The sequence below is a fragment of the Triturus cristatus genome, chromosome 8 (assembly GCF_964204655.1).
Source record: "Triturus cristatus chromosome 8, aTriCri1.1, whole genome shotgun sequence".
NCBI lineage: Eukaryota > Metazoa > Chordata > Amphibia > Caudata > Salamandridae > Triturus > Triturus cristatus.
Genome location: NC_140591.1, coordinates 1,689,538,859 through 1,689,550,024, shown reverse-complemented (window position 1 = coordinate 1,689,550,024; position 11,166 = coordinate 1,689,538,859). Strand labels below are relative to the sequence as shown.

Here is an 11,166-nt window from a genome sequence, read left to right as displayed (position 1 = left end):
GAGCCCTGGCTCTACTTGTACATACGAATCTGCGGATCATAAAGGTCCCGATATTCTAGATAAAGAATACGTGTTTCAGAATCTATGGTGTGGTGTCTCTGTGTTGCATGATATTAAGTCAGCGTTACGATCCTAGATACGAGACCCAGCCCTGAGGGGGTCTCCTGCCAGTGCTCAACTACATCTCCCGGGGAGGGTGAGTCGCAGGGCGGTCAGGTACACACTCTGTCCTTTCCTGAGGCTGGCCCTTCTAACATTGGTGGCAGGCGACGGGATCCGAGCCCGCAATCTAGAGTTCGTACAGTGAACGGCTGACGCACTACTGAACAAAAACGGCAGAAGAAACCACCATGAGCACCACTGAAACCGATGCGCGTGCTACGTTTTGTGTAAAGCGGTTAGGTGAATACACACACAAGGAGCTGAAACAATTTTGCAGACAACGGAAGATCGCTACCACTGGTCTAAACACCAAGGACGACATGCAACAAGCCCTGGAAGCCTGGGTAGAGTCCGGAGTCCCCCTTCCCCGACTGGACGAAGTCGGTGAGGAGATAGAGCAGCCGGACGAGCTCAGGAACTTCCCGAGAACAAGCAATAAACCCCAGGCACAAAGCAACGCCGCGCACGGGGGGACGGTCCCCGGAAGACGTCACAGACAGGGAAAGGGACCGAAAGGACGGTGCAAGCCAAAGAGTTTCTACAATCCTTGTGAAAGCAAAGTAGTTGTTTTGGCTATTGATATTCGGGTTACGCTTATCATGTTTCAATCCGTACTACTCTTTTTAGGATGTGTAAGCTTCTATGGGTCTAGGTCTTTCTTCCTGGTCAGTGTGTGGGTTGGTCTCCTTTTTTTTTGCTCTATGGCATCCTATGAGCGATCTTTTTCTTCTTTATCATATGCATAAAAGTACATTACTGCATTTGCATTGTTGGTATGGTGTATTGGGATGTTTCGTATATTATTGTTGCAGCTGTCGCATTTTTTCGTACATAGGGTGGTGTATAGGTGTGGGGGGGACATCCGGGTGGTGGGAGCTCGTGTGATCTTGTGTTCAGAACTATAAAGGTAGGAAACCTAGGGTGTTTAAGGCTTTATATCACTTGTTGGCTGATCATGGCCTGATGGATGTTTGGGGCAGTGTCCATATGCAAGACCCGGGGTTTACGTTTTATTCTCACCGGCATAGTAAGTTAGTACGGCTTGATTATTTTTTTATATCCCCTTTATTGTTTACAGGAATTAAGACACAAGTCTGCCCAGGAATCCCTTCTGACCATGCGCCAGTAGTACCGGATATTCCTGCTCCAAGGGGCTTCACTTTTGATAGGAAACACCTTCTGGACAATGTTTTTATTGACCAGATTAAGGTTTGGATAAAGGACTTCCTTCAAATCAATCGGTACTCAATGTCACGTGGGGTTGTTTGGGATACCTTCAAAGCTTGTTTCAGAGGGGAAGCCCTGAGCTATGGACTACATAAACAAAAGCAAGCCAAATTGGCAGTTCAGGAGTTATATAATAAACTTAAAACAGCGGAAGAGAATCTGGCAGGGGGGATATCGGCTGGTAATAATATTACAGATCTCCAGATCAGTTTGGCTCGATGTAAAGCTGACATGAATCTGGTATGGAGTAAAGAAATTGCGCTAAAATATCAAATATACAAAAATAATTGCTATGAATATGGGTAGGCCACTAGGCGCTGCCTAGCTCAGAAGTTCCTCACAAAGGAGGCTGTGCAGAGAATTAATGGCATGAAGAATGCTTTGGGTAATATAGTACACAAACCACAAGAGATCCTTAAGGTATTTTACAACTTTTACACAGAACAAGCTATGGGGTGACATCCTAAGGATCTAGGGCTCCCAGGTTTACTATGGGAACTGTTGGATTGGGAGGAAGTCGAGATGCTGGACAGCCCCATTACTATTGATGAACTAGAGCAGGCTGTCAATAGTATGGCGATCGGAAAAGCCGCAAGCCCGGATAAGCTTCCTTTGGAGGTTTATAAGACCTTTTTTAAAGATCTCAAAACTGATATGCTTGCGGTTTTCCAAGCAGCACGAATGGGGGACGCACCGCGATCTTGGGATGAGGCTAATATCATTATATTAAAAAAGAAGGATAAACCATCTGATCTGCCGGGTGCCTATCATCCGATTTCTCTCGTCAACTGTGACAGGAAAATTTACGCTAAGATTCTTGCGAATCGGTAGGCAAAAGTCATTTCCCCCCTGGTTTCTTTAAGACAACATGGTTTTATACCCGGAAGGGGGACAGTGAACCATATTAGTAGAGTAGTGACTCTATTTGATATCGCACAGGTAGACTCCAGGGACCTAGAATTGATCTTGCTCGACGCCGAAAAGGCGTTCGATCGCGTTGCGTTGGACTTCCTTTTGGGGGTCCTACAGCAAATGGAGTTTGGCCAGGGTTATATTCAGGCTCTTTGGGCATTATATCGATCTCCTGTGGCCAAGATATGCTCAATGGGGTGTACTTCTGAGGCAATTTAGATTTCCAGAGGCACACAACAGGGGTCTCCCTGTTCCCCGCTCCTGTTAGCGTTGTACGTTAACCCTTTTTAGGTCTCGCCTAGGCAGCACGCATGCGCTGCTCTAGGAGGGCCTTTAGCCATCGGTCTGCTCATTTTCAAGCACACACTCGTACTTGTGGCGGCATCCACCTTGTGGGAGCGAGCAGCGGCGCACCACAAGCACGAGTGCAGTGCTAGAAAATGAGCAGACTGCTCTCCCAAGCGCATACGCGCAACTCGCGGGCTCACCTCCTGCTCCCCCTCTCTCTCACGCGCGGACCACTCGCGGGCTGTGTATTTCCACTGCACTCTTACTTAGCGCCAGGCATGTTCCTCGGAAATTGGCACAACCGACAAACCCAGCAACCGTTGCTTTAAACTTGCAACCGGCGCCATCCACTAACACACTGAACTTTCTTCTAACAGCAATCACGTTTTCCTAAGAAGCGGAGCTTTACCTAGCAATTGCCATGCAACTAGTATCCTCTGCTATCAGCCAGCAATGTAACCAAACGCTAGCTCCTCCCCTAGCAACAGAAGCTTTTCTCAGAAACCACCGCTTTCCATTTCAGATAATAACTTCCTGACAAAAACAGCACTTTTACTACCAAACACTTTAGCAACCAGGATGAACGCTGTAATCGTCTATAAATTATAATTCTGGATAAATATAGCACTGAGCAGCTACGAACACTGGTGGGTCTTGGGCATGCGCAAACGAAAAGTCCCCAACCCTCAATATTCTGGGAGGTTGCATCCTTCCCGCCTTTCACTCTCATAGCAGGAGCGCTCACCAGCAGCAGATTTCCACCTTGACAGCAGCGAGTCCCCAAACGTCAGGCCAGCTTCCCATAAGCAACTTGGAATCCTGAGCCAAACTGCAGGCGCTTCTGTTACTGCGCAGACAAAAGCCATCATTCAGCCGCACCTCCAAAACAGATGAATGCAAGTGGGAGGTTCTGCAGACTAAAAGAAGGACAAACAGTGCCTGAGTTGATGGAAGACTAAGGGCACATTTGGAAGCCATCTTGGAATACGAGACATTCCCTTAACGAAGGCAGGCATTTTTACACTAAAAATGCAAGGAATGTTGTGAAAAGTAATTTCTTCGTCAGCCTCTGGGAACTTAGTCTATTACAATGTATACATGGTCAACGATATATAGAAACTTAAACTAGATCATTTCTTTTGGTTTAGTGGTGCCTCCGCAAACGCACAGAACAGTTTTGAAATAAAATAATTTTGAAAAGGTATTTATGGTTTGACTGACTGACTGCCTCTGGATTGCCCTTTTAATCGTTTAAGAAAGTAACCCGGCATTACGATAATGTCGGTTACTGGATTAAATTGAGAAACAATGAAAACCACGCCCGTACGACAGCCAGTCTGTGTCAAGTTGACGTCTGTTCCCACTGGGCTGGCATAATATGAACAGTTGACTGTAAACCTTCCTGTACCTCGTTGTCCTGCTTGCTCTCGGCATTAGCATGCCCACAGCTGGGTGAGCGCCAGCTGTTCCTCCTGCTGTGCTCTGAAGCCTGTAGCGTTGCCCTTTCCTCCAGTACTGGTCGTGTCAGCCAGCGATGGCCACCGGCCCCGTGGTGCTGCCTCTCCTCCTCGGCCGCAGCATGCGTTGCACTTCTGCTTGGGGTTCTCCAGGGCCGGACTGGCCGTAGCGGGCACCGGGCAATCCCCCGGTGCACCGCACGGGTGGGGGCCGGTTTTGGGCCCCTAGGGGCCGTTTTTGTTACAGGGCCGTTTTTGCAGCATAGCCCTAGCAAAGAGCTCGGCGGTACCCCCAAGCACTGGGGGGGGGGGGGGCGGCCGAGCACTTTGCCAGGGCCGGTTTTGGTTCCCAGTCCGGCCCTGGGGTTCTCCCAATCTGTGGTCAGTGACTTCACCCTCACGCTTCCCCCGGGACACAAGGAGTGCTTTTATCACCCATGAGAATGCCATGGGCCTGCGGGTTGCTGCGTAGAGCTTGTTCCTCCCTTCAGAATCCCAGGTTAGCCTCTGGATTTCACAAGAAATCTCTTCTCCTCCAGTGCCCAGCTTAGAGCTCCTATATGTTTATATATTTTTTTCTCCCTTCTGGGTGGAAAAATGAGCTTCGGAATATATTTAGTTACAGAAATCCTACTTGTCAGACTCCACGAGAGTCCTCCCTCCCTCTGTTTCATCCTGGTCATAGAGTGGCCAGTCATTTGTAGTGGTAGCCGGGAAGGAGGGTTATCACCGGGCTTGAAGCAAGCACAATTCCAAGTAAAAATTATCCTTTCATTGTAATATCGTACAACTGATATCAGACAGAATATCTTTCATATCACATGTCGACTGTTTAGGTAAGAGTTACAGGAACATATTCTCAAGGAACTATCGCCGAGGTATCGGCACTTTTGTGCAGCCACATTCGTGATAAATTCATCACCCCATTCACAAGCTGGTGCTAACAGCCCATATCACTAGTTTACCTGCGATAGCAGTCGCAAAAAACATCGCCACAGAGGGAGAGAGAGGGAGATAGAAAGAGAGAGAAAGAGAGGGAGAGGGATAGAGAGTGCCGACACTGCGGGCCCAGGCCTCACTGCTCACCTGCTGCCACCGGTGTGTCTCCAACCACGTGCCGGTTTACACTGCAGTCCCCCAGGTCCCTTATCTGAAACAATTTCCAGAGACATGAATGGCAGAGTCCATACAGTTGCACACGCCATCATCACTTACCCGCCCCTGTGCACACAGGCTGCCGAACCCCAGCCCCTCCCGCTGCCCAGCAGTGATTGCCCGCCCCTGCTCAACCAGGCCTCACTGCTCACCTTCCGACACCACTGTGTCTCCAAGAGGGCACACCACGTGCCGGTAGGAGCACCAAGCCCGGGGCCTTCGACCATGGCACCCTCCACATCATGCAGCTCCGCACGGCGTGCCACCAGGTCACACACTTGATTCTGGGTCTTGATTACGCAATGGCAGAGACCATATCAGTGCACACGGCATAATTGCAGGCTGCACACCCCCAGCCCTATAGGTGCCACTAACTCTGTGAACCGCGAAGCAACGCCACGTGGCGGGAGGCCGGCACTGCCCACTGGCTCAGGCCTACACTGCGGTCCAGCAGGGCGCACACTAATCCTCACCAGTCCGGATCGCCCGGACGGCGCATCATCGCAGGCTACACACCCGCTCAGCAGTTCAGGTGCCCCTATCTCACTGCACTGCAAGACACTGTCCCGTGGCGGTGTGCCTGTGCCTGCCGCAGTGTATCCAGTGTCACCAAGTCTGTGCACTGCTAGCCATGGACCCTTAATGATTGAGTCCCGTGGTGTAGACGCCATCATGTCACCCCCGTCCATGGTCAATGTGAGGTAGCAGGGCCCTAGGCCCTCATGCATAAATGAGAACCACACGGAGACACCCAGTTAGAGAGTGGAAATGGCGTCCAGCACGTGTGCCCGGCCCTTTTTATTGGCAGGGTCACATGTCCTGTGACGGCTGTGCTAGATGGGTGTGGTGTGGGTGTAAACCAGCCATGAGGGAGTGGCTGTGGCATGTTGACAACTAGACCTTTGAGCAGCAGATCCCTACAGGGAGGACCTGGACATGTAGCGTTGTCGTCCCCCCCTGTGAGTGTAAGCGGAGTGGGCTGGCCTGGCGTATGCCAGTGCAGCATAAGGGTGTGAACAATGAACCTGGGGCTCTGGGCATGGTTCCGTCCTGGGCTGGACAAAAAAGTTACTAATGGATGTGCCACTGTTGTAGTGTCAGTGCCACCCGGACCGCAAACAGCAATGTGTCACCCTGTGACCCAAGTCACACAACATGGACGCAAGGGGGAATCACAGACCTGACATTCATCCATACTTCCACACTTGAAGGATCATGGACGGGGAACAACCTTTACAACGCAACTGTTACAACGCACTACACTTACAACTCATTTTTTACAACGCATAATCCATTACAACGCACTACACTTTTAACGCATGACACTACAACGCATTTTTAAAAACTACCTTTACAACGCATACCATTACAACGCCTACCATTACAACGCATAATATTACACTACACTATCCAACACTTACCCTACTGTTGCACCCCCTGGTGTTAGAATAGTAATTTTTACCCCTATACTATCCAACACTTACCCTACTGTTGCACCCCCTGGAGTTAGAATAGTAATTTTTACCCCTATACTATCCAACACTTACCCTACTGTTGCACCCCCTGGAGTTAGAATAGTAATTTTTACCCCTATACTATCCAACACTTACCCTACTGTTGCACCCCCTGGAGTTAGAATAGTAATTTTTACCCCTATACTATCCAACACTTACCCTACTGTTGCACCCCCTGGAGTTAGAATAGTAATTTTTACCCCTATACTATCCAACACTTACCCTACTGTTGCACCCCCTGGAGTTAGAATAGTAATTTTTACCCCTATACTATCCAACACTTACCCTACTGTTGCACCCCCTGGAGTTAGAATAGCAATTTTTACCCCTATACTATCCAACACTTACCCTACTGTTGCACCCCCTGGAGTTAGATTAGTAATTTTTACCCCTATACTATCCAACACTTACCCTACTGTTGCACCCCCTGGAGTTAGAATAGTAATTTTTACCCCTATACTATCCAACATTTACCCTACTGTTGCACCCCCTGGAGTTAGAAAAGTAATTTTTACCCCTATACTATCTAATACTTACCTTAAATGCAATGTAATATTATGCGTTGTAATGGTATGCGTTGTAAAGGTAGTTTTTAAAAATGCGTTGTAGTGTCATGCGTTGTAAGTGTAGTGCGTTGTAATGGATTATGCGTTGTAAAAAATGCGTTGTAAGTGCATGCGTTGTAAAAGTGTGCGTTGTAACGTCATACATCCATCATGGACATGACACATCTGTGTTAACATGAATGTTTATTGCACATTCAGTGGAGTGTTGCAGCTGGAGCAGTACAGGGCCATGCAAAGCCCACTTTACATTCTTGGCCCGTGGAGGGCCAGCCAGAGTCCTTCAGGGATTGACAAGTACATCAGAAGAGGAGGAGTTCAGCCTGCAGTCTGATTGCTGTGTCATTGGTGACCAAACAGAATATGGTAGTCCATGTTGAGGTCCAAGGTGAGTGTTGCAGAGTGCTTCGGGGGACAGTGGAAGGTGAGGATGCAGAAGGCAGAACCAAGCAGAAACAGGACATATGGCGGAGATGAATGCTACCACTTCCTTCTGACCATGAGGGCAGATTCATCCGCATCTTCGTCCTCTGCTGTTTCATGTGCCTCACATGTGGGTTATGGTGTTCTGTCTCCAGCACTGTGTGGCAGTGTCACTGCAGGGGCCGGAGGTGGAATGTCTGCCACACTGTGTGGCACTGACACATCAGGGGCCGGAGATGTAGATGGAGTGGTAGCAGCAGCATGCATCAGCGCCAGGCCTTGTGGCAGCAATGCCATGAGGAGGGTCTTTATAGCATTGAGTGACCCAGCTAACTCTCGCTAGTGTGCAGCCGTGGCAGCCACTGTTTCCGCCCACGTCCGCTCCATGTTCTCCATGAGCCTCCACATGAGTCCCAACTCCTGGGCGACATCTCTGGAGCCACTCTGACTAGACAGTCGTTCTTGTCTCAGAGTCAGGACTACAGCGTTGTTAGCCATGGTTCGTTGGAGAGCATGGAGCGGACTGTGGGTGTCTGTTAGGGACTGTGAGTGGTCCCTGATGGGACTTAATAAGAAATAAGCGACAACACCCACCCCTTTACGTATATACAGACGGGCCTAAGGCATAGGTCCCTATATCAAAACGCACTCAATTTGGGCTGAAGGCATTTACAAAAAGACACTAAGTGTAAGACAATACAATATGTCACATAATAGAGTGATGAACAAAAAATATATGTATATTTCTGGTTTATTTAATTCTTTTTTTACTTTTTTTCATAGAAGATGATACAAAATTTGAACAATTGAATACTTTTTGTATAATTTTTTTAAAATAAAATTGGATGCAGAAATCCAATAGATAAAAGACAAACAATACACAAGATTGATCAATTCAGAAAAGTGACATGTCCCACTCCACATTCAACACACACATACCAGCAATCATTCAGGACAAATCGATTAATATAAAACCATCACATTTGGCACAATTCCTTCACAAGGGTCATATGGAGGATTAACAAATATATCATCCAGGTTGGAAGACACACGGTTGGATGGGGTACAGGAGTGCCAGAAATATGGGCGCCAACGCACGTTTCGGAGTAAGACCCCAATCGGGGTCACACCTTCATCAGGGCGCAGGGTGGATAAATCGAGGGGGACATGGACGATACCTAAATTTAATCCAAAGGAAGACGTGTGAGATTTATAGATTTCTAGTGAATAACAAAAACATATTTGTGCAGATAATTACAGAGTTGAAGATCAAACATATAATTTTTCTTAGTTGCAATCAGCTCAAAACAGAGTGCATACATGGATATCAAGATACAAAATAGGGTCCAATCGGTACCCAGGGAGAACAATAGAAACGGGTGCATCTCAAGGATACACAAATAAGGTATACCAACAATATAACAAAATAGAGGTTCCTATATGAAAACAGATGATAGAAAAAAGAAAGGAATACATGAAAGAACACAGGATAAACAAAGTATAAAATATATATGCTCGTCAATAGATAATAAACAATGCATGAATAGGACTGCTTTTGGACACAGAGAAGGCACAAAGGTAGAGCAGAATCTTACGTGTATGGGTTGGGACATATGTCCTGATAGAGCGAATTAAAAATGGCGTCAATCAGGTGGATGAGTAACTTTAAGTTAGTATTTCATCTCCGGACTGGGGAGGTCTGTAAAGGTGAGAAAAATCATGGGGCATTAAGACTCATATCTAGTCAGGGATGTGGTAGCACCAGGGGAGGGGAAAGGGCGGTCGGGAGGGAAAGGAAAGGGGAAAGGGTGGGGGTTTTTTAAAGGGGAGGAGGGGAACCCACCAGGACTCAGGTGTCCGGAAACAAGGTCAAACAAACGTGGGACATGTGGTGGTAAATTATTGTCAGTTGAAGAAGCAGGCGTAAGTTTCAACCAGCAGCGGCTTGTAATGGGTATTGATAAGTCTGTAAAGAAAACATACAAAAAGGTATTTAAGTTAGAGCCTGGAGAAAGAGAGAGGGGGGAAGGGGGGGGGGGAAAGGACACGGGGGGGGTTTTGTTAAAGAGAAGGAGGGGGAATGGTAGGGGGGGAGAAAGAATGAGACAGGATGATCATGTTAAAAAAACGCAAGATAAACAATCACGTGTTTAAAGAGAGGTGGGTAACCACCCACCTGTTTAACCAATACAGCGGCAAATCATGATGATTGAAAATAAATTGGAGGCTTGCGTCATCAGGATATGTTTATCAAGCAACCGAGGGTACAAAGGACACTGTGTCAGCGCGAACGTTTCTGATGATAGATAGTTTCCTACAGGTAAGGGAACAGAGGATGTAAGGGTTAGCAGCCAGATGGAAATACTTGTAAGTACGATCTAATTCTATTTTAGAAACTTGTAAACTAGTAAGACTGCCTCGTTATAGGTGGCTGTTATATGGCTCATAGAGGGGGGCCTAGGTAAACGCGGCGGAAGAACAGGACAGAATACTCACAGTGCTACCCGAGCAACATCCTACGTTCGTCGGACTCCAAGCAGGCAGGCGTCTGCAATCAGTTTTGTCCGTGAAGAATTTTTCAGGTTTTAAACATTCAAGGGTGAATCTCCCGCCAATAGGGAGATACGTGACGTATGGTAGCAGAGTAATAGAAAGTGGACTGGGCCGATCTGCAATCAAGGTCGTCCGTAAAGGATTTTTCACGTTTTTTAAAAAAATCAAGTGTATATCTCCCGCCGATAGGGAGATGCATGACGTATGCTAGTAAAGTAATAGAAAGTAGACTGAGCCAGTCCAAATATCATGTCAAAGGATAGAGTATACCAAAGGCAAGCAGCGTAATAGAAAAGGGACTAAGCCACAAATGTGCAAGGTTCCAGTGAGTAAAACGTGGCCATATTGGAATTGAGTCAGATAAGGCGAAAGATAAATACAAAATAGTGAAGTGCCATCAAAGAAAGTATAGAGGATGATACGCGGAAGTATATAAACAATCATATTAGGTAGGTAAAATGAAGTACATCAGTTAGGAGAGACTGTTTACATTCATATATACAAGGGAGAGTTTCCAACGCATATAGAAGGACGCATGAAAAGCGAGCTAAGGGCATGATGCCAGATTAGGTGATAGCATTTTCCCATTGGATAATCTCGTTAAGGCCGTGGTTGACAGCGTCAAGATAAAAGATCCAAAAAGTCTCTCTTTTCTTTCTGACGCAGTTGGGATCTCTGCCAGGGGTGGAGCGAATTCTTTCAAGAATGGACCATTTAAGGTCCATGTCACAATGATTGGCCGACAGCCAATGTTTGACTAATGGGGCAGCTGATTTCTTCAATCTGATATTGGATTTATGCTCACACATCCTAGTCCTAATCTCACGAGATGTCTCCCCAATATATATGAGGCCACAAGGACATGTGATAATATATATCACATTGGATGTTGGACAATTGGTCATCTCGGGA

The 11,166-nt window shown here is 47.1% G+C and overlaps 1 long non-coding RNA gene across 1 annotated transcript; it reads right to left on the bottom strand.

Moving 5' to 3' along the window:
• Positions 1 to 8,611: 8,611 nt before the first annotated feature.
• Positions 8,612 to 10,279, bottom strand: LOC146808617 (uncharacterized). The gene is made up of 5 exons (XR_014967580.1): positions 10,198 to 10,279; positions 9,878 to 10,015; positions 9,545 to 9,667; positions 9,297 to 9,400; positions 8,612 to 8,879 (listed from the first exon to the last, which is right to left on the bottom strand). It is a non-coding gene; the product is annotated as an uncharacterized LOC146808617 (long non-coding RNA).
• Positions 10,280 to 11,166: the final 887 nt, after the last annotated feature.